Source organism: Semicossyphus pulcher, unplaced genomic scaffold, assembly GCF_022749685.1.
Source record: "Semicossyphus pulcher isolate SPU_LCO1_2020_fin unplaced genomic scaffold, fSemPul1.0.p SCAF_2, whole genome shotgun sequence".
Classification (NCBI taxonomy): Eukaryota; Metazoa; Chordata; class Actinopteri; order Labriformes; family Labridae; genus Semicossyphus; species Semicossyphus pulcher.
The window spans coordinates 10,754,028-10,780,747 of NW_027211693.1; the positions used below are offsets into that span (position 1 = coordinate 10,754,028).

The window sequence follows — 26,720 nt, forward strand, 5'->3', positions numbered from 1 at the left end:
TGTGTTTAATGCAACAGCCTACCCCGCCATCAAAGCCAGATCAAGTGCCCTCCGCCTGTCCATTTTTTAACCGAGATATAACTAATCTAAGTTAAGTATTTTAGCTAGCCAAAATAAATGGGCACAGTATCGGTTAGATTAACAGCTAATGATTCGGTGGTTGCCTTAACAACATAAAAAAAGCCACCCCCAGCTGCTAAAACGCACTCTGTCTGAACGAAGGACGTAAGCTTCAACAGAAAAGGCAGTGCGGTGCGCCTCACGTTTTACAGCCTTGAAAACTTGCTTTGTCTGATCGGGCCCTTATTCAGTGTTGCTTGTTCACAGAACAAGAGAAAAAAAACACCAGGTTACTGCTATTATTAAGGAAATTTAAACTTGGCATTCAGAAGACGTCTATGGTCATTAAAGCCACTGTAAACCCAAATCAACAATAGCCTTTAGACTTTGGTCGTAAGGTCTTCTATGTATAAAGAAAAGCATCTAAAAAGCATTGCAATTATTTTCATTGAAGTTTCTAAAATGTCCTCATATTGGTTTTGAATTACTTGCGGTAAAGCTCAGAGTTATAATTCTAAAAAGATGTGATTAAATCTGTACAATTATCCGAAGAACAATCAAATGTTTGCTATCCAAAGGTAATTATGGACAGCTGGAGGTGTCGATTGCCCACAGCAGTTGTCTATTTTTGTCTGCGGGATATAATGCAATTTATAATCTTCTTTGACAGCTTGTGTTGAGTGTTGCTGGAGGGTGAGTTTAGTTTCTAACGCTACAGAGCTTTCATTTACAGAGCATTCATAACTTTGACATCAAATATGGGCATCTTCACTAACTTTTGTTTAAGCTAAGCTAACTGCTCATTATAATGGAGATAGGAAAGCATTTTGTAACTCACCTAATAGTGACAAATTGAGATGAATATGTTCCAATGGCAGAGCTTCTGATTTAGACTCGGTTTAAACATAGTATTTGGGGTTAGACGACGCTGATCGTCACATGTGCCATAGTTGTGTGTGAAGCGAAGGAGATGACGATCAGAATGTTCTTGGCAGCAAAATGAGCCCCCTTTTGCGCCATGTTTTCTGATAGTAAAGAACATGTTATTTTCCTTTACAATTTTGTAGGTGCTTAATGAGACTTTCACCCTCGATGTCATACATGCATTTTCCCTATTTCAAGCCAAACTTCCAGAGGCTTTAAGGAATACACTAAAGAAGTTGATGCAGCTTTGTGGTCCGATCAACAAGTGACAGTAAACTTCTCACCACTTCTTAGCACAGATTTATTTCTCCTCTCGTATCCCTTGCTGGGCTTGTTCCTCCCTAACCCAGATGGCTGGGCTCATAGCCCGAGATTTTCACTATAAAAAAAAATAAATCTATTTTTCAGATTTTTTTTTCACTCCCCACAGTGTAAAATCTTTCCTCCTTGGGCGAGGATTGATGGCACGTCCGATTGGCACTGTACCACCACTCCTGCTGTGCTACAGATAATGAGTATTAGGGTGAAGGGCAAGGTACACACTAGATTTAGATCAAAGGATTGCACTCTATAGGCATCAAACAGTGGACAGAAGCCATGCACCATCACATGGAGTACCATGCCTCTTCAGTTACCCAGTGTCACACCACTGGTAATGGCAGGATCTGCTTAAGGAAACGCCTTTTGATGTGAAGTTCCCAAGTGAGCATATCTTGGTTTCATCAGTTTAATTTATATTCCAAGCCATATTTGAGGGATTAAAACCGTGGAGCTAATCAGTGAACTGTTGCAGTGCAACTCTGCAGCCATCGATCAGTGTGCTTTGTACAGTGGCAGAGGACAAAGACACAAGAGTTCTCAGCCACATGTTTTTTCTCCTTTTCTGAAGCTTACAGTACCTCCACCTGCATACATCTGTACCAAGATCGTGCTGACACTGTGCAATGTCTGCTTTTTAACCGAGCTGAAAGTGCATCTAAGGAGAGAACGGTAGCACGTGGGCCAGGGAGACCGAGAATGTTGAGAAGTACGAGAGAGGGATGGAGTAAAAATGTACACCTACTCCAAGGATGACATTTAAATATCAAAGCTCCCCATACCTTTGCTATTTAAGTGGCTAAAAAGACAGATCACCATTTGGACTCAATTTAATGCAACTCGAGCAACCTTTATTACAAAAAAAGCAGGTTTGTTCAGTGTACAGTCTGAAACAGAAAATGAGAGATTTGTTTTCTACTTTACTTTCTTACTGGGAACTTTGAACAACACGGTTTTGTAAGATAAAAGCATATTGATTTTGTAAATATTTATGATGCACACAGACTAACCTGACTGCTCACAAATTACACATTTAAATTGCACATGTAGTTGGAGAAAAAGCCGGGAGATGAGAAAAAGCCCTTAAAATTTTCCACATAAATAAGTTATTTGAAATAATTTAGAAGTGCTCATAACGCTGTGACTTTTTTGCTCTCTTGTTTTATACGACTGGAAGATGCATGTTTTGTAAACTAATGTTTTAAAATCCCATGTGGGATGTTGGCATGACTCAGAAAGAAAACTCAAGTGAAACTTTTACATTAAGGTCATGCCACCTTTTCTGTAGCATCAAGGCTCTCAACCATATTCCCGCTGGGTCTTGTAAAAGTATAGCTATGGAACAGAAAATGTTTTGAAAGGTGACGACATAGATGACAAATCAAATCCTTTGCATGAAAGTCAATCGTCACTTCAAATTTCTTAGCAGATTTATCACATAAAGGCACAAAGATTAGACAAGAATCTGTTGCCGTCTTTCTTTCGGTGGTGTATGAAAAAGTACAATATGGAGCATTTAAATGATTTATTGTTTCACCTCAATCCAGTATTGTTTCTGGAGTCGGAGTAATCAGTACTTTGTTTTAGAAAATTGACAAAGCAATCTGTATAATCGTTGAAAATGTGGCACAGATTGTCAGTTGATTGGCGTGCGGCTGGCTCCTTTCATCAGGGATGTGATTAGAAAAGTCTGTGACGTTGGCAGGAGCGTCTCCTCCTGTCACTGCTGTGTGATTAAGTGCAGTTAACACCTTTAGCGATAGAGTCGACCTTTCAGCATGTTCAATTGGCAGCGTGTCATGTGATCCACACTCACCACCCACTGCATATGAGTGGGTCAGCGTCTTTTAATCCTCCTAAAATGGAAAACGTGAATTGGATGTTATTAAGAGGTGATGAATTGATTCACCATCTGGTCCAGGGAACTAAAAATGGCCGTCTACAGCCTGCATAAGGAAGACAGATAAAGTAGGAGCTGTGCGGATAAACGCGCATGAAGGATTCAGTTTGTTTTCATCATGTTTTCTTGAACAAGCCCCTAATCAGATTGTTCCAGTATACTTCAGTGAAAAGGTGATGTTTCAAAAGTTCACTTTACTTTTACTCATTTTTGAAAAATGTTCCAAATGACTCCATGTTGACACTGAGCTCAGGTAACCTTGTGTGTACTACTTTGATGGGAGAGGGGGGGCGAACTTTCATTAGATTTTAAGTAGGTCACTGTCTGTGCAGGAGCAAGAAACAGTAGATTATATAGCTGCTAGCAAGAAGCACACCTGGGAGACGTGGCTTGGCCTTGGATGTAGAACATAGGCTTATGTTCTATCATATTTGAGACATTAATCAAGGGCAGTGTTATTACCTGAGCTTGATTATTTCTCAGAAAGTTCCAATATTCTTCTTTCATGTGCTGCTGGCTGTTGCTATTGAAGAACCTTTAAAGGGTTTTTGGTTTGGTTACACATATTTATCGTCTACATTTCTGCAGTCCATATTGTGTTTCTCTCAGACGTGTGTGTTTGTGAAACTAAAGGAGTGGTACCTTAATATCGGCACTAAAGATATCTCAATGCCAGTTTTTATGGTAATGACCATGTTTTCGTGCAGATGGTTCGTAAAATACTTTAGTGTCTACCCCGTCTGCGGTCTGCAATGTGCATATGTAGTTTTGGGAGCTTATGCTTCCTCTTCTTCTCCCCCGCTGTCATCTGTACATACTGTGTTTTATTCCACTCGGCTGCATGACTAAAAGTCGTGCCTCTTATCTTTTCTCCCTGTGATAAGATCGTGCATTAAGTATTTCTGTCTCTCAGGCATTAACAGCATTGTTGAAGCTGCTGCAGAACAAAGACATTAAAGATATCTCTCTCAGTATGGATTTGCATGTCTTCTCTAACAATCCTTTCTGCTGATTTGTGCTTTTAGAGTTTCATTTAGATTTAGTAAGAGGCATGAAACAGTAGATGTGCTGCTGGTTTTTCGTGCAGTACGAAGACCTTCTACATGCGATTGTGCTTTTTGATACAGTAGGAGGGGCTTGGGCTTATCTTTACCAGCACACTCCAAGAGGGAAGTCGTTATCTCACTTTTATTGAGTAATACTTACAGTGGGTACTTTATATGTGTCTGTCCTCACTTATTCCTACAAGATAACAAGGTGTTAGCCTTTTTACCATGCTGTTGTGTATCAATCAGTTGCAGAACTTCTACATACAAAGACATATATGTTGACCTATCTATTCACATCTATGTAAAGTCTTGAGCTTATATGATCGGTTGGATGAACTGCGGGAGGAAGTAGGAAATGCATCCTAACACAGGCGGAATATGCACACCGATAGTACAGAGTTGTGAGCACGCAACGTTCTTGCCGTCAGTTGACAGATCGAGTAGGCAGTGAGATCGAGTCCTGAGTGATTGCCCTTGAGTTTCAGAGGCGTACTCCAAAGATCCTCTGTGGTTTGTATTAGACTGTGTGTTGTATTAGACTGTCTGACCCTCTGAAGCCAGAACTTTGATCTCTCAGCCGCCCTGGGAGGTGGTGACATTTGGCTAGCTTTGACCTTTTGAAGCAGTTTTTGTATCTGAATTTTAGAAGGCAGAATGTACATCTGAAGCTGTTTGATAAGACTTCCACTTAATTTTTATCAAGTATTTATAATTTTCTTTACAATAATAATGCTGTAATCCAATAATGACACAAAAAAGCACGAGCAAAGCTCATTAAATGTAGGAATAGATTATTCTTAAAGCAGCCCTTTAAGTGTAAGACAGCAGATGTTTGGCAGACAATGGAATTTCAAGTTGCCTTTTCAATGTCATTGTACAGAAAAACAAACAGTTGTTGCTATTCAGCAGATCTTAAAATAAAATATTTAGATTGAGAATGACTCGCATAACATATATCAGATTCAGCTGTAGCAGAGCAAAGCATCCTCACATAGTCGAGCAGAAAAGAGATTGAATTCTGTTTATGGTGATGTAATATGATAAGTCCTGTTTGTGTGGTTTTCCATAACAAAGCTGCTCTGTTGTCACTCATTTCTGACAATTGCCGTCATTTCATCTTTATCCTCTGAGGACTTTTTATTTTTAGAATCAGAGGCAGTTTTCTAACAGAACAAGGAATTTGATGTGGTCTGATGATGCATGCAAAAACAGAGAGGAAAATACGGATGTAATGAAACGTGGATATTAACTATTAAGATAATATCAGCCTGTACATGGTAATGCTTTTTCCAAGAGACAGGACATCCATGCTGCTTTAGAGCTGAGTATATAATGTACTGTACTTATAATTAGACTAAACAATGGCAGTTTAGTTGGAAATTTTAGTTCATATGATGAGGGAAAAACAATGTACTACCAGGCTTTTACATTCTCTGCATCCAATTACCCAAAGTATTTCCCTCATTGATTACAGAAATGAACTGGAAGATGCTAATTTGATTATTTGATGTAAGGGGCCATATTTAAAATTGAATTGGTAGAGAGAGTGCCTCTTTTCCCCCTCTGACTGGTCATCTGAGCTGAGCTCTGAGCTGTGGTTATTTACCAGAAATGAATCCGCTAATGTAACCATTTCCTTTAGTTTCGAATGGCCAGACATTTAGAAGCAGCTGAGTGCTTATGGAGTCTATCATGATGTGAGAGATATCATAACTACTTTGTAGAAGTTTTCAACTTTATAGTTCTACAAATGTATTAGGAGGAATGTAGGTGCTTCAATAAACACACATATGTCTACAGGGGAATGAGAAAATCGTCAAATATCCATTTTGAACCACCATGAGAATGCAGTGTTGTGACCGAGCAAACTGAGTGCCATGACAAAATAGTCTTAATAACAGTGAACAGCTTTGATGAAGATAATCGCAGTGAGACTGGGCTTTAATAAGTGAGGTGAACTGAACCACTTTCAGTGAAAAACAATTGTTTTGCCTCAATTTCAGTAAGTTTCTGCAGACGTACCGTGCAGCCAGGGTGCTGCTGTTGTTGGAAAACACCATTTCAACTCCAGTGTTTGTGCTTTTCATGCTAGGAATGAAAAATAGGTTGTGTAATCTATTTTGTTGCAAACCTTCCTGTCACAACAGCTATTCACTGACACATGATTTTATACAAAACAACACACCCAACAGTGGTTCTGAAGGTGGGGTCCTTCAGAGCATTTTCAGGGGGTCCCCAGCCATTTACTTTTACTAAGATTACATCGAAAAACACAATGACTGAATGAAAGGCCATTCAAAATGGCTTATAAAGGAAACAATCAGCAGCACGCCTTATTAGCAAAAAAACCAAGGCATCACAATATTTTACAAAATGTCTATATAAACTTCCATAATGTTCCAGAATTACAAATCTTTTTTATTTGACATTTGTCATGCACAACAGCTTCTATTAAGACAAGTTGTGAGTGAAGGCCGCCTTCAGTAGAAATGGGAATGGGGTACTATCTCTCACTCAAGGTGAAAGGTGTTGACCACAGCAGTCGGCTAACACATACTGTAGGCAGCCATGGAAAGCAGGATTATTCGTAAATCTATGGATTTTGAACATTTGCCCTTACCTTGTCCTTCCTCTGTTCCTGTTATTTCAGCCTTAGATCCTCAACCTCAGACCACAATCCTTACCTCTGTTTTTGTTCTGCATTGAGCCTGCTGGCCTTCAAATAGTGTTAAATCACTTTGTCTGGTGATTAGATTTTCTTAGACTTCTACTCTTCGCCAACTGCCTAAAGCCACAATTTAACTGGATCTGTATATGACGTCTTTTCATTTTATCACACGTTTTTTCTAATGCAAAGTATCATTTAAAAAGAGCCGCCCAGTGAGTCGCATACTGAGTCAAAGGAATATAAATGTTGACTACACTCTTTTTCTGATTCCCTATCACAATGTTGTTTATAACCATTAAGTAAATAATGCACTTGGTTCCACTGATTTGGAAATGCTCTCATTTCAGGTTTTTAATTATTACCCTTACTATTTATCGGATGATTAATGGGGGGAAAATACAGTGTTACACATTTTTATACAAAATAAACATAACATTTAGAACTCACTAAAGGTTATATTGCAAGATTAATGATACTTTGAAAACTTTGAATTAACACTCCCTTTTAACAATAAGTACATCTAATGTTGATATCTCACCAGCTCAAGAGCCTGAAACTGAAATGGTTCCAACATTAAAGTATAAAGTTATTATTATTGATCAGAACTTTATCAGTAATTACACAAACCTTTATTCCAAGCTGAAATGATCTACCCTTCAAACACCTGATTTTGGCAACTTTTTCTTCTTTACTGGATTACTCTTTATGAATGCACCTGACCAGTGCCTTAAGAAGTCTGCCTACTGTATAACATTCTGCTTTATATGTTATTACTGGCCATGACAATGTTGCACTGTACTATGTGTGTGAAGTGGCCATCTCTGTATGTCTGCAGACCTTACAGTAGCTGGCTTTTATAAATAAATCTCTCCTTGAGCTGCTTCCTCCTTCTAAATCAAAATGGCCTGCGCTGTCACAATACTCTACAGATGTTGGTCCCCAGAGTTGGCACAATTATGCATAATACATTTTATACGCTACCCCTTCTTCCTGGAAGAATGTACAGAAGGACCTGAAGTGGTCAGAGCTGATTACTACGGGGGAATTTAGGTCAATTTGAACAGGATTAAGAAAATAGTACTGTATTGTAATCTGAAATGGTTTAAAATAGTACCTGCTTATGCGTCATAACTGGATTTTTGTCCTTGACCTTGACCAGATTTAACTGTACATTGTGTTTACTCGTTCAGTGTGTGGCAGTTACATCTGTTTGAATTGGTTGTGTGTATTGTAGTTACAATGTTTATGCTGCGCTTTTGGCCAGGTCACTGTTGAAAAAGGAGATTATGGGATTTGTAAAGAAAGCAACATTAAAACATGACTACCTTTGTGCAAAACCTATTCTCTGTTCTCAATACATGCACAACTACTTCTTTGATTACCTTTATTATAGTATTTATAATATCTTAATCACTGCAGTGTGATTTGACATGTGAAGCAACATCATCAGTGTGGCAGGGATAAAAGGAGGCAAGAAAGGCCAGGTTAATTCTCTTTGTGTGAGCACTACACACATGCTCACATAAACATATCTAGCCTGTTGTCAAGTACGACACTAAAGACCTGTGCGTGGGCATGAGGTTGCTTGCCAAGCCATATTGACCGAGCTGCGGTTATAATTACATGCAAAGGATTTTTTTTTTCTGCCTCTCCTCATTCTATGATTTATTGCTCTACCCCAGCTGTCAGAACTCAGGCTTCACTGATTGGCTCCTAAATGAGAATGTTATTAAAATGCAAGCACAACGCCACTGAGCAGCCCGAATGGTTAAACTGAGGCTCCCGATGGTAAGCTGTAACCAGTGTTGAGCCAGACAGCTGTTTCTGCATGGAAAAACAGGGTGTTAATGAGTGGAATAGATTGCAGATGAGGATCACTACATCGTGACATGTTGTTTCTTCACCTGAGACTGCTATGCATAATCTCCAGAAATGATTGCTCAATTTAAACCCAGTGTTATGGAGTAAGCTATAAATATATATTGTAATGCGATGTTTACAGGCCATGTCCTCTCCTCTTGGATCAACAGATGATCATGGACGGATATTACTCACAGCTGCAGAGTTGCAGCTTAACACACAAGTGTGCCTCTGGCTTTAGTGGGAAAAATCATGTAGCTTCTATAGAGCTATAAATTCCTGTTGTACACATTGATCTACATCAAGAGAGAGATCCTAAATACATTACGCATGAGGGTTTACATGGGCCTTAAATTTCTACCTAACTCTGACCTGGCCATTTCAATTTTCAGTGTAAACTCGAGGCCTCTGAATGTAAGTCAAAACTTCCTCCTCTTCGTTTCCCCTTCTCTCTCCCGTATATTCATACAGTGCATTGCTACAAATAGATGCTGGTACACTCTTATCACTTACAAGCCATCAGCCTATCCATCATGATTAAGTTTGCAGATTATACATTTTGAGATATAAATAGTAATGTAGCTCTTACCCAAGATAAGTCAGTCGCACACAATCAAAATCTATACATTACATAATTCACAAATATAACTAATCAAAGCTTGCACAGATGTGTCGGTGTCTTTGCAGCTATATATATATTTTCTGACCAACAAATCAAGACACATTCACCATGTTTGCAAGCTGGCATGTCTTAACCTGTTTGCATAACTCCTTCCTCAGTCCTGTCCTGCACAATTATGCAACAGTGTGTCTAGAGGATTGAGACTTGGATGGAAATATTAGTCTGCATGTTAATCAGGAATACTTAATAGCAATATTTAATGGTTTACAGTAATATTTTCTCTCTAGGCTCTGACCCAAACCCACAAGATGCTAAATCCAAAATTGTTTTTTTTTTTTTCAAGCCTATCATGTTCTGTTTGTGGCTTTGGTTGTGTTGCAGACCACAGCACACTGTTTAAGCATTTCTGTATAAAGGAGAGGTGAGCAATTCAATGGGTGCATATACACTGAATACAGTACATTTGTTTCCCCGAGGATGCACATAGACAGTAGGCTATACAATACATGTGAATGTAGTGTGCAGTGATCATTTTAGGCCTGCAAATATTTTCACTATCGATTAAACTGATGATTACTTAACGATAAATAGATTCTTGTTTGATCCATGACGTAAAACAATGCTCATCACCAGATAAGTTGATAATGAAAGTAGTTTGCAATTAAATCTCTTTCAATAGACTAATTAATTAATCAACTAATCCTTGCATATATTCATATATTGTAGAATCTACAGTTACATAATACAATGCATTGTATCAAATCCACTGTTTCTGAACTTGATTTATAGAGGTAAGTCAATCTGTTATAAAATGTATGTTAAAAAAAAGGTCTTGTAAGGGCAGCTTCTTTGTAGCTGTGCTTCCACCATCCTCTACATTCTCTAGTGACTAGTGCTTTTGCAAAACATATGCATGTGATATATTTGCTTAAATTGTCAGTGGAAGGAAACTACAATTACAGGCCTTCCTGCTTCCAATTGCTCAAGGGCTGTTTAGCCTGCGGATTAGCATCTTTGGGATCCTGTTTGTGGTATTAGGTGTTAACATGAAGTAGTGAACATAGTGACCATGTAAAGAGGTGCCTGGCGTGCACTCAGTCATACCAACAAGCTAATACATGTCAAGAGTACAGAAACAACAGAGCCTATCTAATTAGCTTCGCAACAGAGCAGCAGCTCAATAAATGCCTTCTGTTAGACTGGACGGCAGTAACAGCCAGGAAACCTAATGGTTCATTGAGAATGAGTGATTATTGGACTTGGAGTCTTTGGCAATTGGGACTCGTTGAATCTTTATTGCGGAAGCATCCTGGAAAACACAGTCCAAAGACAAGAACAAGAGAGTAGCCAGAAGTGACCACATAAAAGCTCCACCGCAGCTTCCAGGGGTTTAATTTTACAAGACAAGTGGTTTAGGTTGGGACCCTATCTTGTGCTATAATGGGTAAAAAGGGAAACATGTTTTTTCTCCTGCCATCTATAAGTTACTAAGCGAATGCAGCTTTGTCAGTGCAAGTACCTGTCTAAATATTAAAAGGACAGTTGCATGACTTGAGCTGTTGTTTCCTCAGGCGTTATCCCCTTAGTCCCATCCATAACCTTTTTCATCCCTCCATCTTCTGCAGACCTTTATCTTGGAGCTTAAAGATACTGAAAACACATAAGGGACTTTAGTCAGCGATTTCCAATGGTTCTTAAGCCATGAAGCTCCAGCCCTCTGCTTTGTATGCAGCAGCACGTGTTTACCATCTTCTATGTGAAACCCGTGAGGTGTTTTTTATGGTAATTGGTTTTATGGTTAACCAAGCCTTGCTGTGGAGTATGAAGGTTTCTGGTTCCTAATCTTTACACCAGACATGGGGAATGTGACGTCCTGGTTCGAGCCCTGCTCCTGACCTTGTAGGAAGGACAACTCCCTCCTAAAATTTTACAACAAAGTCATCCAACACCTGGAGCACAACAGCAGGGGGAGAGAGCGCTGGCCCTGGGGTGTCATGGTTCCTTTGCTGCAATAGATTGGGACTGGGTTTAGTGGGAGTACTATACTGAGGAACTTGACAGCTTGACAGCTCCTTTAGCAGAGTAGAAAATTGAATCAACTTTTCTTTGGATTTGCTGTATTTTCACAGTGGACTTCAATGAACTGCTCTTCAAAATCAGTATTATTTTCTTGAAAGACGTCCTTTTCAACCTAAAAGTAATATAAAAATAAGGTGGTGAGCTAAGAAAAGGTACAGATTAAAGGATGATGAGAAATAAAAGTCCCCAAGGAAACAATTTATTATTTATTATCTGTTTGTTTAAATGTCATTTAAACACAGAGAAACAATATATTTTCTACATCTTTTTATTTGTATTGCATTTGAATAACTACAAAACTACAAGTGTGTACATGTCCTCACAAAGATGTTTCATACTACAGTTTGCGCATCAGACCCCTGCTTTACCACTATAAAAGGAACCAATGATAACTTCATAGAAGATGAGAAACACATGTTACGATATGAAGTCATCTCTTCATCCTCCCATAGAAGTGTAAATCAGGCTGGAAGGCCAGGCACGATACTCTGCAGGGGAGATGGCGTGGCAGAGGTGACAGAAGGCTTCCTGTCTCTGACAAGGCCTTTCCATAATCTCTTGGCAGTGATTGGCCTGCTTGGCTGTAGGCAATAGTATAGCTCCAGGCTACTTCTCTGTACTCCTGCAGTTTTGCATTCCATAAATAACAAGGGGCAGACGGAGGCAAAGACAATGAGCAAGTGAGGACAATGTGGAAAGGAGGCGAGGAGAGCCTGAATAAGAAGCAGACAGTTGGTTGTCCCGAAGACAAAAAGAGCCAAACGGTGATTTGTTGTTCAGAACAGAGGCAGATTGGGGATGAATAGTAGCATGACATTGGGAGAACAAAAAACGAAAACACTGCAGTGGAGAGATAAGGCTCCCTGTATAAAGGTATGTGGAAAATAAGACAAGATGCTCTTTCTCACCCTGTAAAGGGCTTAAGCAAATTTACCCGCATCATTCTTACCTTTTTGTGTGGTTGCTGTGCAGGGGATGAGTACAACTATTGAAAAGTAGCAACATTTTCTAAGCACCAAACAATACACCAATTATGGAACTTTAATTAGCAAGTCCAAGAATGACAACGTGCTACAGAATAGAACTCAAATAATGATTGTGTATACTGTAAGTACACTTAAAGTCATAATATAGTATATCCAGAGTTTTTATTACAATAAATCAAAGACTGCAGTGGGGACTACTGAGTTTGAATTCTTATGTACTGTATATAAATGGATTGTTTACCCACCAGGGTAAAGTATATTTAACTAAGTCACACTCAGTGCTGTAGCCCAGTGGAGTGTGCTAATGTGTAACATCTTATATATTCTGTTGACAGCTAAATTATAAATGAATATGCTAGCAAAGTAAAAGCGAAAAAACAAACTTAATGTAGCAGTTAAGATGAGAGGAAAATAGATTTGTACAGTCTCAGTGAGCAATGCAAGAACCACTTTTGGCACTTACTGTATATATGTCCTCTTAAGTCTCCTCTGTCCCGCTAAATGGCTGATGGCAGGTTGTCCCCATATGTTTGCATTTGGTGTAGAAAGGCTTTAACTTTACTTTAATGTTATTTCATTTGTATACATTGTGAATGTGGTTTGTTATTCATGGAGCTTTCACCTGGCAATTCACAATTCACTCTACATCAAGACACAAATCTTTGAATCAACCAGGGGAGCTATATTAAGTATCTAGAAAACGGTCACTCGCACATATAAGAGGGTAAAGTACCACAGGGAACCATAGGCGGAGGAAAAGCTGCAGAGTTTGCACGGTGGAATGGACCCTTTTGGAGGACATGTTTTATTCATTGAAATGTGTACACAGGGTGCATTAAGAGCATGCATGCATAGCACTGCTACCCCTACACAGCCAACACAAGGACATCACTAGTTTTGTTTGGGTCAGTGAGCAAACTGGGGCTGAATATGATAGCTAGTGCAGACACACCGGGCACACGTGACATTCAACCATGGCACTACACCTATAAGAAACAATTTAATTCCATTAGTCAGTGCGGTCTTGTATTTTGAGGAAACAAATGTGTTATTTTACGGTGACACTTATTTTCTCCACTTTTAGTCATAACCTACACAGAGTATTCTAGGTGTTACATTTTCCATCATGTACAGATGATTATCTGTTATAAGAATGGCGAGATTAGAGCAAATATGTGTCCTGGATATTGCAGTAGATTTGATTTAGGTTACTAGGGTTGTCATCTCCAATAGCCTTGCTATACAGTAATTGGAGGAAGTGTTAAGACTCTATTTTGCTATGCAGTGACATTTAACATGTCTCCTGTAAGGTGTGGAACAAATATATCTGCACACACAAGGCACAGTGTGTGATGATACTAAACTTGGAAAGTCGTCCGCACTTGCAGTGATTAGTTGCAAACTGACAGATGGAGTATGTAATTGATCATCTGTGAATACTATGAGTACTAAAGCCCCTTTGGTAAAAGGTTTGATTAGAAGAATGCATTCACTTGTTAGGTATTGTGATATATGGCTATAGCTTTAAGTTACCAAGATCTTGATGATGATCGAGCAATTCTATACTGTCTTGTTAGTTTAAGCGTGATTGAAACATTCTTACTTCTCATTCTGAACTCTGGCACACATTTTACAGGTAATGATTCCCTCATGGTAAAAGCCTGTGGATAGACGCATAGCTTGCGTGGCCATGTCCCATGGATTACCTTTAAAACACTTGTGCTGGTGTGGTATTAGTGATTGTTTGATCTTAGCTTTAGTCAGGGTGCAGTGTGTTATAGTCCAAGCTGTGGCCTACATGTTGGGGTTACGTCGTGGGATACGCTTGCTTTTGTGGATTGGCTGTCAGTCTGTGGGCACTGTCCTCAGATTGCTATTCTTTCTATTTCGTTGGACTCTTTTTCTTCCATTAGTTGAATTATAGTCATCCTCCAGTGATGGTGCTTTTGTCTTTCCTAGTGGCCGTTTTCCACGGGTCTGCTTGTACCAATTGGCTGGTTTTAGGTTTGCTCAACTGCGACAGCCAATGGCATCGTCAAATTGCTACACAAACAGCTGGAGGCAGACAAATCAGAACGCTGCAGACAAATGAAAATGCTGCCGTGCAAGGACAGCAATCGTGGATGTTCATGCTGCTGATGAGTGAGGATTGCTTCTTTAATCTCTCTGTTCCTTAGGGCTGCCCAGAGGCTCATTACTTTCAAAATGAGACCCTCAGTCACTTTGTTGGACCTGGTCTTGCATGCACTTTAGCACTGTCCATTTCAGCATCTGTTTCCTCATCCAAATTAGCCTGTCCTTGAAATAAGATTTCCAACAGCTGTCACCCCTGCCATCAATGTAGGTGAGCTTCAATCCAAGTCACTGTGCAGACTGATTATTCCCACATGAAACTATTGGCGTAGTCCACTTCCCTAGCTGGATTTCTTTTAAAAGCCTTTTTAACCCAGTCAGCTGAGCTGCGGTCAGTCTTTATTCCTGAGGGAGGGAAGGAGGTTGAGCATCTGAGCTTTAACTTTGCTGGGTCAGGATACGAGGCAAACTAATCAGTTGTTCATCTTTTAAAATTCAGGTCCGTCGGCCCTTGTTAAACAAAGTTAGTCTGTGGAGACAGTTCAGCTGCATTAGTTGTTCAGGGTTCTTTACCCGTTGATGTTTTTAACAGTAGCTTTACAGATGGTTAAGTTGACATGGCCTTCTGAGCTTGTGTCTCGTGTTATTAGTTTGGTATCTTGTGATTGGCTCTGATCCTCTCTTTGTTCTCGCAGGTGTGGCCTTCATATCTGCAGGAGCTTTCACCTGCTCTTTACTTGACATAAAGGCTTACTGTGGACTAGCTTTCTATAAATGGGTCCCCATTTTGTTTGTCTTGAGCAAGCGCACAAAGACGCAGCGCTCGCTTACTGATGTACATTCAAGCCATTGGTTTTAAACTACTCTACTGACCTACATGTGGCTATAATGCGTAGAGAAACACTGTCACAAGTCCACAAAGGTGGGGAACAGGAAGACTGCATGGTAGAAATCATATGCTTTAACTACGCAGGCTTGAAAATACTTGAAAAAATCAGCTTAATAAATGTTTTACATGAAAAGAAATATACTCAGCACATTTGTTAGACCTCAATAATGTAAACAAATCCATTTGGTGGGTAACATTTATTATTTAAATATAGTTTTTAGTTTTTGTTTGTTTACAAGAAAACTCCATAGGGCACCTTTAAGCTCTCCTTGTGTTTCTCAGAAGTAGTCTCTGTGTCTTGGGATTCATTCTGCTGTTTGATGTAATAAAACTTGATGTGAGATTGTATTACATAAAAACATCAGTATGACATTCACTGCATTTCCTCATGAAGCATTTATTATCCATTCAGCAGCACACAGCCTCATCACCTGAAACCTATAGTCACCTGCTGCCACAAACATGGGACATTTCTTTCTATACTCTGTTCTAGAATCTATTCTAGAAACTCTCTCAATGAAGTGTTCACAAACAGTATAGATAAAATATACACCACATTACCTGAACAGCTATAGTGGCTGCTTCAGCATCAACAGTGAACCTTAACATAGGGGTTTGTTTATTCAAAGTGCGACCTCTTATTGTCACTCTCTCAGCTGACTAGCACATAACTCGGTTATAGAAGTACCCACAGCATTACCTTAATGATCCTGTGAAGTGCAGTACAATTCTGTAATCATGTTCACTTTCCTTAAATAAATGTAATAAGAAGGTGTGACCCAGCACATTAAGCTTTTATTATTTGTGTCTGCCCTCCACTATGAGCAGGCACAGAGGTATAATTTAGTTAGGAACATTTTTGTTATAATTTATTTTTATGGCAAGTACAGTTGACAGGCATTGTTCAGAGCAATTTTCCTGCCCAATCTAAAAGCCATCTCTTTTTGAACATGGCAAAAACCTCCATGGGAAATAGAGTGTTCAGAACCAGGGGAAATTCACTTGTGTTGACTGTTTGCTTTTCACATAAGACGACGTATCAGATGGTTTGACTACAGGTACTGTCGAAATGTGTATTTGAATTATATCTGAATGATCTCTGCACGTCATGCTGTGAACCTTTGCATGCTCCCTGGTATAAATCTAGCACATTGCTTCACAAACTGTACAGCTCTTGCACAACATTTTCAGAAGAGATACATTGTACATATTGTAACAGGTGGCAGAGTTAGGGTTAACCCGTTGGGTACTGACCTTAATTTGACCTAATTAAAGGTAATGGTCCTTTACCGTCCTTTAGAAGGGGATCTCATCCACTGCTTGGAGGGTAAGGGGCCCCCAGACCTCCTTGACACACCCATCCGCAAACATTTTAGGTTGTAGTAGCTGCTTACTGCTACTCCTAGTTTTTGGAGTCAGCTGATAAAATCATCAAAATATCACATCCCCTCCATTGGATTGGGTACACGGATATCTACTGGACTCTGTTTCTACCTCTGCTGCTGCTTTAGGCAGAACAACACTGCCCCCCCACTCCTTTTTTGTACGTTTTATACAGAATCTAGGTGCTTTCTTTTGCTGTGTAGAAAAGGGCTAATGACTGCCTGAAGCATACAACCTATGTTCTCAAAAGATCACTGAAATCTTCCCTAATTCTGTTCTCCTCGACTCATGGCTATTCAGAGCGGTGATAGATTTTTTGAGGGTTACTTCTGAACAACTGATCCTGAAGCATATCCCCAAGATGTGGAACACAACTTGCTTGGGCTAATTTGAGGAATATCTGCTCTATGATGTCATAATGTGCCTCTGCTAATCGGCACAGCTTTGTGTTCAATGCCTTTTCTTTGCGTATATGCTTATATGTAAGAAAACACCTCAGGCTTCTCTGATTTAGTCTCTGGTTTAATTAACACTCTTTAGCACTTGTCAGGTCTTTAGAACCGTGAGCAATTACTGCATAACACCCTTGCTTTTTATTCTCAGAAAAAACCAGAGGTGTTCCCTGAATTATTGGACAACAGAAAAGGTTGTCCAAGAAAAAGAGAGAAATAGTCACAGGGATTTTATCTTGAAACTGTCCATCAACATCTTGAATCAGTGTATATTATTGTGTAATAAAGTCCATTCCTTCAGTGTATTCATGCATATCTATTTAAGAGTAAAGAGTAAAGCCTCTCCTATCAAAGGGTTGTTCATCTTATTTCATGTAAATACAGATATTTATTATATTATATGTTATTAGATCTCTACTGCGATTACTTTCCCCAGTTTGACCACAGATATTTTGGAGCTAATGTCTCTTCTCACCACGGGCTCAGTTTATTTTAATATACTCAAAATTGTCTACAAAAATCAATCCTGAATCCCTGTAAGCTTGTTTGAAATGTTTCCCCAAAATACACAAAGTGAAACAAAATGCATTGTGTGTGTTTATGAGGTCTAACAACCAAGTTGAAATCATTTCTTTTCTCCTTAAAACTCTTCTTAAAAATGTTTGACAGATGTTGAAACCAGTATCGAATCCATCGCCTGTGTACTTGCACGCTTACATATGCTTTCTTGTGAGAATGGGAACCCATTAGCAGAGACATTGCTCCTGAATGCTTCTACTGGTTTAACAACACTACAGGGTACCTTTTAATGAGACAATAGTTGTGTAAGACTGGCAAACAGATGTCACTGCCAGGGATTAAGTACAGAATATGGTAACCCAATAAGGGTTGCCATGGTGGTGACAACGGAGGAAATCACAAGGACTGCACACTGTTGAGTTAACATTATCGTACTTCAAACTCAAGAACAACGATGAGAGAGTTTGTTAGCTTAGTTCAACAATTCATCTCTGGCAGACGAACCACTGCCAAAAGCAGAAAACAGCTGATAACAATGGTAACATCGAGGCGACTGAGCAAGAGGTGTTCTTGTACTTGCTTTAAAGTTGTTCATGAGACAATGAATTACACTCTGACACTGTTGGGATGCATTGGGACAATTTGCAAAATATACTTTTAGTATAGAGTTTATCACGTTAAGTAAACAGAATCTATTGGAAAAATACGGCAAGGAAATAAATTAGATTTAAAACCTTTTTCTACCTTCGGATGATTCTACAGTTATTTTCATAAATAAAAGATGTCGCTGGTACAAGTGACACATTTTTGATACATTGTAGTTTCCATTTGCATGTAAGTCCAACAAATCTCATTAAAATGAGAAATCTTTACAAAAGCAAATGGGGAATATTATCATCTAGAGTGTGTTTGTCACAGCGTATGATGATTCTGATTAGACTTCATGCTCTGATGGCTATGCAGAGCTGTTGTATATTAATATCGCAATGGCAGCATTGCCATTTCAATAAACCATCTTCTCAGACATTAACTTTGCTAATATATAGGCTGAATGCTCATCTGCTGCAGTACATCCAGTTGATGGGGTATTAGGAATATAAAGAGTTGATATTAGTTGCAAACATTGCAATACTCTTCACTTCTTGCTTCAGTTGGTAGCACATCAAAAAAAAAAATCATAGATATAACCAATAGAATAGAAGTCATTCTTCAACTGAGGCTCATACAGATAAATAATGGCAGTTCTATTTATATCTACTGTTGGGCAATTGCTCATCATCATTTGGCTGCCCTTAAACTTATACTGGCTAATATATGATGATGCTTCCTGTTTCATTTTGGGATATGCTAGAATAAAGTAATACAGAAGGTAATTATATAATGAGCACTCTTTTTTTACTCCTTTTCTCAGATGTAAAACTCATCCAGCCCTCACCATGTCTCTAACTGACCTTTTATGCTGTGCTTGGTTGTCCAGTGGCTGTGGAGGTAACGGATGATCATTCACCATTGAACATTTAAGGTTCTGCCTGGAGTTAAAAGGCAACCTGCTGTGTCTGTAACTTAACAACCTGTGTTAATGCAGATTTTTTCAGATGTCAGGAAAATAAAATAATGATTCGTAGCAGCACGCTGTGAGTAATTAGGACTGACTCTGGCCAGGAAACTTCATTTTAATGATTTTATGGTCGCTTGCTGTACCTCCATTGAAGCTATATACTGCAGAGAGTAGATGTGTTTCACTCAAAAGGGGATAACTTGCACAGTCATCTTTTTTACCTTGCCGGGGCCATTAGTGGAACAATGGGATACATTATTTTGATGGGTTGATAATGCGTCAGTGTGCCTCGTCTTGCATCATGAGCATATATCAGAGGAGGCTGCTTCTCTGCTACGGTAATACAGAGGGTATAAACTTTGGATGAAGTGAAGTCATTTCTTAAGTTCCACTGTTTTAAACCAATAATCCCTGTTTTAATTAAGCATAAAGCCGAGCATGTTATCACAAGAGTGAGGAGGCACAAATCCATTATCACATGGCTGTCAAAGTACAGAATGCACTTTCAAATACTGTAACACGAGCAGAAATACACAAGGTTCGCACTTACATTTAGCCTATACATTGTAACAGGATGTGCTTGTATTATGTGTTAAAGTGTTGAGTGTTTCACACTTTCCACAGTTGGGAGGATGCAGAATGGAGAGGCAGCTGTCTCTATCTCTTCTCCTCTTTCCCTCCTTGTATTGCAAACAGTTCACTTTATCTTTCAAGCAAAAAACTAAGCCTTACCATGATCACAGGAAGTTGGGATTGGTCCGCGTTTTTTTAACCTTGGACACTGTAGTTTAAGCCTGCATGTAAACTGAGCGCCCCCTACTGACATTACACTGTAAATCACGCTATGCGACGGTAAAAAATGTGCCCCAACAGAGTCAAAGGTCGCCTTTCTCACAGAACGTTGGAACATTGACAACTTTCAAATGCTGCCACATTTCCCGTTTTTACTGGATAGAACCATTTTCCGTCAGCAGTGTGTAAATCTGTCCAACAATATCTGTCTGTGCTGTGGCATTTAAAATCCTTGACTCAATCCTGTGTTCCCTTTGTGTTCTAAAGCCTTTGTACTGTGGCCTACATACTGATTATTGCGATTTAAACCCCCCCCCAAAGTAAGCTGCAAAGGTCCCAGTGGGAAATGTGACACTGTTTACCAGACTGCTCCAGATATTTTATTGAACAACTATTATCTTAATCAGGATTCTCATCTCATTTGAACTAATCGAGGATAACCTTTTTTTTTCCCCAGTGCAAGATGCCTTCAAACTTATTGGGCCAGCCTGGGCAGCATACTGTTTTAAAGTGAAATTGTGCTATAAAAATAAAATAAAAAACAGGAAATGAAATCTGCCAGTGGTTTGACCTTGGGGCAGTTGGGTCTAGATTTCTGAACTTGAAGAAGTTGTTGCCAAAGTTTGCGACACCAGAGCTCCAGCATGAAGAGGCAGCTCTCAGCTACGTGGCTGATATTTAATGGAAGATTAACTTGTACCCAGTTTTTTTAAAAGGGTGTCTCAGATGAGATGGTTTTGTTGTTAAATAAAATGTGAAGTACGTAAAAAAAAAAACGAGTATAAAAAATAAATGGTTTCACAAAACAGTCATTATAAACTCTTGATGGACTTACCCCAGCAAGTTCTGGTTCTCTTGTTTGTCTCTTGTTTCTTGTAGTTTCCTACCTCAAGGTGCATATTTCATTATTTCAGCTCTCTACATGTACATAATGAAACCGTCAGTAGTTCCCTTTGAAATTGGTCTTAACTATATCTCCATCTCTTCATTGTCTTGGTAAACTGAGGGCGAGACAAACCAGGCCTTTGATGTCTGCCTGCGAGGCTTCGCTATTGTAATGAAACTGTCTTGCATTGTTTCAGCACCAAATGTTTGGCATGACGGAACACAAAACTAATTGTAACCGAGGCTTGTCTTCTCCTGCTAGTTTCAAAGCTTCTGTTTTTTTTCCCCCAATTGAGTTGCAGACTTTCCCTCACTGAGCCCAACTGCTTTCAGGCCCATCAATTATGTAGCGCCTGTTGCCTTCAGGGAACTCCTGAGAAATTATGACGATGAATGCAAACAAGAGACAGGAAATATTAACGTATAAATCTATATTTTTCCTTGTCGTTTTAATCATTTTTTATCATAAGTTGGAAGCAAAGACTGATGACATGCTGGGATAGAGTTTAATGGTTTGTAAAACTCGGCTCAAAAAATTCATGATCACAAAAAGCACTTTGGTAGTTAAGGGAGCCCTTTGAAAGAACTACAAAAGGCACTCTGTTTATGGTGGGTAAATACCCATGTGATGTTGAAATGTTTCCCCTATTCTCCGTCTGGACTGAGTCCTTCATAATGAATAGGCATGAATGTTGTAAGACTGATAACTAGTTTAACATGCAGCCAAACAAGAACATTGTTTTTGTCTCTCATTGAAATTTCATAAGCGGACTAAAGGATGAGTCTTTCATGGACTGTATGGATTATATTGAAACACTAAATAACATTTAGAGCAGTGCACAATATGAGAAAGTTCCTGGTGTTTACGACAACAATAAAAGAGTGCAGCTGAAATGGCCTCAATGAAAAAGTAGCATGAGGTTTGGCAGTGCGCGCTGTGCATCCTTTCACACCCGGTGTAGTCTTGCTAGGAGGAAGGAGGAAGAAAGCGTAAAATCCCAACAGTATAAAAAGGTGTACTCAGAAGTAAAGTTGAAATTCCTGCACAGAAAAAGAATTCACGAAACTTTTCAGTGCTTTTGTGGTAGAAGATGCTGAAATGGTTAGGACGGGCATATACTGTGGGCTCTGCATTAAATGATCTGGACATGTGATTAAATGATTATTAATTACAATGATAAACTTTGGCCATTTTGTATGGATCGATCTAACAGCCTATCACACAGGGGAAATATATGCGACGACAGCCAGTGTGCATTTTTACGCTTGCTGGACAACAAAGAAATGTATTAAATATATTTTAATATGATTAAAATTAATTAAAATGAGTGCAGAAGAAATCTTATTCTAACTAGTTAAAAAAAAATCCATTAGTTGAGTTTTTTTGGTTGGAAAATAGCTTTAAAAATGTTTGACAAACATGTTTCTAATCACGCAAGATTATCTTGTAATTCCTATTATCCTTCAGACTACTCGTGACGGAGCAAATAATAAACAAGAACTCCTGTCTGAATCAAAGAAAAAGAAATGATCACAGTGTCACATTGAAAAATAAATTAATACACCAGCTCTGCAGACTCTGACAGAGATGTGTCTGTTTTAACTTTCAGTAGAGTTTGTGTAGAAGTTATACTGAATCTAAGGCACAGATAATATATTTTTTTAGTCTCTGCACTTCCTCTACGGCCATTAAAGCATGCTCTTAAATGCCAAGTCACGACATACTGCATCATGTAACATTTGATCAATTACACCGTAAAGAATAAAAGTGATATTTACAAAAATAAATAGCAGGTGCAAGTGGGAGGGATAGAATGTACTGTCCTCTGACGTGCAGCACAAGGTGTGATTTGAGCTGAATTATGGCAGCGTGTGTGTTTGCCAGGAGAAGTGGAATAATGCCAGTGTAGCAGTACATTAGGTTCATCATAAATCAAGCCTCTGTGTACAGTGGATAAAAGTGTTTACTGAATATATACAGGAGGTAGAACTGTTTTATTGGACCTATATTTTTTTAAAGAGGGGGTATTGTGCCGTTTTACATTTTAAGACATACAATGTTACAATGTCTAGACCCAACGTGGGTGAAGTTTCAAATCTGTAAATAAAAGTATGTTGGAGTTATCCCCTACAAAAAAAAGTCTCAGTCTGCAGGCTGCTGTGAACGCTTGCTTTCAGACAGACTTCCCCAGCCTCACTTTGTGATGTCACAAAATGGAGGAACTCTTTACTTTTCCAAAGGACAAGCGCACATTAATTTCGAATTGAAGTTAACGCTTTGCCTACAACTCTTTAACACGGCCACAGGGTAGGGTTGTGCCTCAAACACTGAGTTCTGCCCCTCGACAGGCCTCAGAGAGCTGGCCAATCAGAAAAAAGCAGGCTTGTAGGGGCAGGGTTTCTTAAAGAGACAGAGCTAACTTAGTCGTTTGAGGTAGATGCTGTATGAGGGCCTGCAAACTGGAAATTATGCTAAGGTTGTAAGGATCACAGAGTGAAATATGAAGCTTGAAATTAGCATAATACCTCCCTTTAAAGTCTATCTTTTAGTCAGTAATGTATGTTTAAAGCGATTTTTGTGTGAAATATTGTGAGAAATATGTAGAGCCAAGCTTTTGTTAAATAGCCTAAGGAAAGGCATTTTAAAGTTACTAACAGTGATACGTGTTGGTCTTCTGGGTGAAATAAACAAGACTGTAGCTGTGGCAATTCTCCAACTACAGCAAGCCTTTGAGCCCAACAGACATGCCATCACCTGCAGTAACTTGGAAAAAGACAGGAGAGTACAAGGTCAAAAAGTGCAGAGGAGTCAAGTGAACTAGCAGCCCCCGTGAGTGCCAGTTGCCATGAGTCCTGAACGCTGTGTCACAAATTAAGGGTATCACTGTAGTCAGGGTAAAGGGGGAAAGGTGAAGATCTCAAAATTACCAGAGACCAAAGTAATGACACGAAAGAGAGGGCTAGAGAGAGTGCACGTGTTTATGTGTGTAGGTGTACAGCCCAGTGGTAATTTAGCAGTTCTCAGCAGGTTGTCTTGAGGGAAGAGCTTATATGGGCAGTGGGTTGCTATGTGTAGGTGTCTGTATGTGTGTGCGTATGATGGCCTGTTTGTGTGTGCGCTTGTATGCTTGGCAGCGTTTCATTTCATAGCCGGGAATCTGCTGACCTTGGCAAACTCAGGATTTCATCCCAGTGATGTCTCATCTTTCTCTTCGCCTTCTCTTTCCCCTCGTCCTCTCACCTTAACTCCACCCCCAAATCCCCATCCAAGACGGTGTTATCCGGCTCCCTTTGTGAAGAAGAGCCAAAATTAACGAATAGATCCGACGTCAATATCTTTTTATCTGAATAATTTGCCAAAATAAATCAGACAGGCCAGTGGTTAGATTTAGACCAAAGGCATTAGTTTTGTGTTAAAAGCTCTTGTGCCTGTTTGACTTTGCTTGTCATCCTGATTTCTGCTGGCTCACACCATTCAGGATAAACCATGCCAGAGTTCTCATTATTTCAAAACATTGCTGTCAGAGAGGCAGAGATGCAGTGACTGGCAGATTGAGGTTTTTCCTCCACTTGTTATTTTTCTCTTCACTTCAAACATAATCTCTTCAAAAATAACACAAATAATATTGAAGCATATCAAAGTAAAGAATTTAACTCAAAGGTCTTAAAACGGGCTCACAAACAACAGCTGCGTCATTGTTAGATTTATAAGGCGTTTTTCATAAGACAAGTTAAACACTCCACAGTGAGCATCAATAGTTTTAGCTGTGAGTGTGATGACAGAGGGAGGTTTTGAAGGCTGCTACACTGACGCATGTGTCTTGGTATTCAAAGTGCTTCAGGTTGACAGCAGTAGAAGCCACCCAGCGCTGCTGCTAGTGTTCCTATGGGAAAACAACTGGCAAAGCAATTCAATAGAAATGACAACAAGTGCTTTTTAAGTTGTTTGTAAAACGGCTGACAGCCTATGTACACGTGTACGCAGACTATGTCTAAAATATCCATGAGACCTACTTCTTTCATAAAGTGGATTGATGATGAAATTGCAGATGGAATGGGCGAAATGTATACAACTTTCATCACAATACTTATCCATATCACCCTCCTGTCACATAATTTTATTATATGATCTTTCTTTGGCAAACGCGACGTGAATAAATGTATTCCAATTCAATATATTTCAACACATTGATGCAAAAAAAATCCTTTGAATTGAATCCAATTTTTCCATAAAGCATACTGCCCCTTAGTAATATTGTAAGCAACTGTCTAATTCATGCACAAATATTAAAGGTGCTACACCTTGTATTAAGTTTACAGCAAATATATATACCAACAGAGAAATTGTAACCGTCTCCTAGAGACATATATGGATCAACATTAGGAATATCTAGCCTGTTCAGATGTATTGAATCATATCTCAATATTTTTAAAGGTCTTTATAGAGTCCCGCAGGATATTATCCTTTAATAAATCAATAAACGAACGGAAATCTTATTCTGCAGACTTTTGTGATATTGCACCTTGCTAATAATGTTCTCTGTCCCTTGGAAGCATGAACTGGAGTTATATAAAGTCAAGGATTTACTTCTGTGTGTCAGGCATCCAGTTGCCACTCTTATCCAGTGTGACACAGAGTACAATAAGTGGATGACATAAGCTTCCTGCATGCTGACATCTGAAATATTTCTGATGTGTCTGTCTTGTGGAATAACATAAGTCATTATTGCGTGTCCGTACTGAAGTCTTCTCTTTTTGTGTTTCAGACTGAATCCGTGTAGGCACCTCTCGGCTCTCCTGGCAGAAAGCAGACATGTTCCTTGCCTCTGTTCCAGTATGGTAAGTTAATCTTTTGTGTCTCTATTAGCATGAATAATTGTGTTCCTCAGGGATCAAACAGCATGGGCTTCATGCATCACTTGTGATAGATTTGATAACCACGTGTTGGCTTTGAATATTCTGTGTGGTATAAACAGGCTACAGACTACCAGACTACCTGCTTTAAAGAACCACACTTCTGAAAATAAGAATGCCTTTCATTTAAGGGAATGGATGTGAAAACCAAGATATTCTACATAATGATAACCTGACAATCTTTGCCTCCTCTTCCTGTTTATTTTTGCATATGTTGACAGGAAGAGAGGCAATTTGGACAGTGTTGGAACTGGGACGTGATTGAAAGAGCTTTTGGCATCCTTGCACTATGTCAGATTCACTCTTGAAGACGGTAGTTATGTACAAACTCACCCGCAGGTGCATTGATAGCGGGTGAATCCGTGGGTGGCTTTTTAAAATAGGCCAGCAGAACACTCTGTTCTGTTCACTTACAGCTTTATAAGATCTGCCGACAGTCAGAGCAGATAAAAAAATAACATTGCTTTTGACTTTCTGTCAACTCAGCGTTATATAAAGATGTGAAAATAACTAATGACTGTTAGCATTGAAACTCTGATGCTTTACTGTGCACCTCTTTTGAATGATCAATCTCTAGTATTTATTTATTTGCTGCAGTCATTCTGTATGCTGCAGCAATCCTGTACCTCTTACTATGCAACAAGGTATTGTAGAATTATTGTTGCATACTCATCCTAGCAAGTATACCTCTAAAACTGGGTTGACTCAGTGGAATTGCTTGTGACACATTTCATAAATGCTGCATTACAGTGTTGCACACACTGATGCAAGAACTCTGAATATGTTGTC

General features: G+C 39.2%; 1 protein-coding gene across 1 annotated transcript in view; it reads left to right on the forward strand.

Annotated features, from left to right (window-relative positions):
• lingo2 (leucine rich repeat and Ig domain containing 2) overlaps positions 1-26,720 on the forward strand; it is a 220,115-nt gene that overhangs the window by 13,634 nt on the left and 179,761 nt on the right. The window contains exon 2 of the mRNA XM_069670533.1: positions 25,784-25,856. The gene's annotated coding sequence lies outside the window, so the exon portion shown is untranslated. The remainder of the gene's footprint in view (positions 1-25,783; positions 25,857-26,720) is intronic.